This window comes from Scardinius erythrophthalmus (assembly GCF_964197995.2).
Source record: "Scardinius erythrophthalmus genome assembly, chromosome: 3".
Classification (NCBI taxonomy): Eukaryota; Metazoa; Chordata; class Actinopteri; order Cypriniformes; family Leuciscidae; genus Scardinius; species Scardinius erythrophthalmus.
In genome coordinates this window covers 53,702,864-53,707,323 of record NC_138223.1, presented here as the reverse complement: position 1 = coordinate 53,707,323, position 4,460 = coordinate 53,702,864, and positions in this window count along the sequence as shown.

Sequence of the window (4,460 nt, the reverse complement as noted above, 5' to 3'; positions counted from 1 at the left end):
AAATGAAGATAATCTATTGGACAGTTCAGGGTCTAAAATCTGTCAGTGAAGAAGACATAGGCCTTAAAGCAAACCTACTGCCAGTAGCTGATCTTCAGTCTCTGCAAAACTTGGAGGAGCGATTGAGAACATTTCCTGACTTTCAAAAGCAATTGGTAAGTCAGTTATATTCAAGATATATATGTTTTGTTTAAATTATTAGTTCACCTCAAAATGAAAATGTCCAAATAATTTCTCTTCCACTGAGGAAAGAAAGACATGGATATCTTGGATGGCATTGGGGTGAGTAAATTATTAGGAAATTTTCATTTTGAGGTGAACTAATCCTTTAACAACATTTAAAAAAAAAAAAAATTCTGCTGTGTTCAACAGAAGAAAGAAACTCATACAGGCATGGAACAAGTGGAGGTGAGGAAATGATGGCAGAATTAACATTTTTGGTTGAACTATCCCTTTAGTGGATAATTGCCATTTTATTTTAACAATTAATAAAATAAATGTTAATTCACAGATAAGCATGTTGCCAATGAAAAGTGGGACAGACACCAGAGATGGAGTTTGGAGAATAATGACAGCAACAATCACAAACTCCCTGGCCAAGAATATAAATATGTGTGCTTTTAAAGGCAAGGTAGGTAGGATTTTTCTAAAAAAAAAAAAAAAAAAAAAAACATTCCAAATTTGTTTAAACTGCCTTTATATACCAATACATAATTAAAATGTAAGTACTCTGAAAAAGAGAGTATACAAATCGAGTGTCTGTAGACCTCTCACGACTGTTGTAAACACAGCTCATTATTTCCATTCACTCCACCCCCTCCCTTCTGGGCTCCTTCCTATGTAAAATACCCAACTTTATCACTATGAATATAAACAAATAAGATTTATTTTAGTACTCACTATCAAGCTAGCATATCGATACTGGTAAAGTTTAAAATATAGCCTACTTTGTTTGATTCGGTAACGAGCTATATTTATAGGTAACGAGCTATATTTATAAGGCAAAGCTAAAAACAGGTTGCATTGATACACGTTTTTCCATTACCATCAGTTACACTGTGATGAAGGTGAATTTCGTTTAAGATTCATAACATATACGGTGTTTTGCGAGTTTCCATGATGAAAACATTGTTGACTCTAATGAGGACTACACTCCGGTGACAAGTACCGCATCGTCGGTTCGACGACAGGTCCGGGGTCGAGGGCGAAGCAGAGGAGGTCGTTCAAGAGTGCGGCCAACCAGGGTCCGAGGAAGTAGTTTTTGACTTGTTTGCCTTCGCTGACTGCATATGCAGGTGCTTTGAATTTTGAATGCTCTTTCTCTGCCATAATTTTACTCTTCGTAGGTTCCGCGCCTCTCTTGCACTCCTCAAATCAAACGGGTGCGCGCACATGGGCAGATCTAGCAACAGGGGTGGTAGCCATGGTTGCGAGAGTGAGTGACAGTCGCCCAAACCAATCAATTGTTTCGTCCCGAATGGAAATAATGAGCTGTGTTTATTGCAGATTAAAAGGTCTACAGTCACTCGATTTGTATACTCTCTTTTTCAGAGCACTTGTAACTAAATTTGTTTATTCACAAATTCTGTGGGATACTTCTGTGGGATCTTTTTGGATTGTGAGATTATGAGTTAGAAATATGGTTTGAGTTTTGAATAGATTGTTTAAAGAAAATAAGGTTTGAAATGATTTATGATTTGCTTATAGGGACCAGTTACAAAAGAACGAAGCATGGGATAAAATAGCTGGGATAGTAGATGATTTATAATATTTTTAACTAGTACTGATAGATACTCAAATTTGTCTCTGTCTTAGCAGTAGGGCTGCACTATGTATCGTTTAAGCATCGATATTGTGATGTACGAATCATCGATCGTCACATCGCAGGATGTGCGATGTCAAGAATAGGTAGGCTATCATAGTTGATCCGTGATTCATTGACCGTACGGGCCAGCTGCTCGCATGTGATTCGCGCATGTGATTCGCGGATTAATTGCACAGTTTAACCATCATAGAGTGAAAGTTTATCATTTGCCTGTGTTTTTAAGTCCTGTCAGTTTAACAGGGCGCGCTTGACAGGGCATATATTAGAAAGAGCAGAGAGAGAGAGAGCCCCGGCCGCACTCACCTTCACCCTCTTCAAACAACACGAGAGCGTCAATGTATTGCTTGTTTTTTTTCTGTTTACATTTCATGGTGTGACACTTCTCTTCTCCCATGATCGAACATAGAATGCTGCTACGTCAGAGCGGCCAAAGCGTCAACAAGCTTCCACGTACTTTTTGACAAGCGTCCTTGACAGGGCGGCCAGAGTTTCTTTGCAGCTCAAGACGGCGGTGGTGTGTATGTACAGTTAACTCCCCAGAGCCATGTGGAGCACTTTTATCATGAATGGATTATCAACAGAAACGGCCATTCACTGTCATTATAAAGCTTGGAAGAGCCAGGACATTTTTAAATATATCTCTGATTGTATTCGTCTGAAAGAAGAATGTCACATACACCTAGGATGACTTAAGGGTGAATAAATCATGGCTAATTGTCATTTTTGGGAACTAACCCTTTAATTTAAAGTAGGTGAGAGATGATTTTCTGGTAGTCTGTCTGTACTGATTGTAGCGACAATGCCTGACATGCGGTCACATGCTGTTCAAATTAGTAATTCCTTGTTTCCAAACACATCCTTCGTTGTCTTTTTAGACAACGGGTCTCTCCACGGCGTCACTAAGTCTGCTTGGACATGTCAAAATGGCAATTTGGGGCTCCCCAGAGGGACATTTTTAGTCACAAAAGGAAACCTGTTCTGGACAATCTCCTCTAAAACCCCCATTTCAGCATGGACTTCCTGTGACTTTTACAGCCTCGTGACATTCCACACACACACACACACTCGTGGACTTTCAACCAGAAACCCACCACGAGATGCAACTGAAGCACATTTCCATATATGGACATCCACATAGTAAAATTTCATTTTACCATTCATTACAAATTTATAATAGAGGTGTGACTTGCTAGAGTAAAATCTTTAATTCTGAAGGTTCATGAAAGAAGTTCCTCAATAGTGTCTTGTGGTAACCCTACCTCAGACCATAAAACCTTACAACCCAGGAAAACTAACATTCCAGCGAGTCACGTCCCAAACGCATCACACACACACGCACACACACACAGAAACACACATGGATCCTACCACGCGTGATCAAAATCATTTGGTACAATGTTTAAAATGTATTTTCTTGATGTGTGCATGATCCCTTGTCCCAAATATTATGCCTATATAACTTTATTGGTTTGTAATCAATGTGATGTGACTATAATCGTGTATCTGTGTGTAATTATGTCATAGCAGTGCCATTCATGGTATCGTCTTGTTCCAGATATCCCAACGGTCTCGAATGTTTAACGCAACATATCAGAGGATGCTTTGTTTTATTAATACCAGTGATATTAATGTTACGAACGAATCTATCGTTCCAATTTCTAAGAGGAAGGGGGGTATAGATCTCGAAACGTCAGGAGGTGTGCCCGATCCGTTGTTAAAGACGGTTGGCCCACGTCCGTGAGAGGGCGTGAGTTTTGGCCCCTTCAAAATATCATGCTTCCCTTCTCTCTCTCTCTTCTCGCTCTTATCCCGCTCTTCCTTCTTCGCTCACCTCTTCTCCCATCGATCCCGCTGACCTCCTCCTCCTCCACGTGCAGCGCTGCTCCAGATGAACGGGCCTTGCCTTGGCCTCTGGGACACATGGCCCGCACCATGAAAAAGCCTGCCGTCTCTGCAACCAAGATCTGAAACCTCTCCCCGTCCCGGGAGACGAACCTAATTTTCGCGGTAACTTAAATTCAAGTAAGCCTTTACATCGTCTTGCAAAACAACCCAGAAGACGAAGCCAGACGCAAACCAGCCGGACACGCGCGCCTCTTTTACAGCATCGCACTGAAAGAGCACAGAATACTACAAGCAGTGGCGTAACTTTGTTTTAAAAAGTGGGTGGGACGGTTTATTTATTTTTTTAACGGGGGGGGGGGGGGGGGGGTTATGAATGCTGAATCATAAATCGATGTATGTACAATAACATTACGATGTCCAGCAATCGATTGAAATAGTGCATGGGTTTAATTTGTCGTTTAATGAGGTTTGATATGTTGGTGTGAGTAAATCCATAATATAAATGTGTATATTGAAATGGTCCAGTGGTAGAATTTTTGCCAAGCGTGTCAGAGGTTGTGGGTTCTAATCCACACTCGTATAGGTTTTTTTTTTCTCTTCTCATTAAAACCGATTATGTTTATCAGTGGTTGTATATCAGGCAAGCATACGTTTGTATGCATTTTGTTTGGTAATTTCACCGGAACGAATAGAGATCTCCACAACGGATTGAAGCGCGCGTCCGAGTGAAGACTGTGCGCGAGCCACAAGAGAACACAGTATCCGCGCCACTGATCGCAGCGGCAACGAG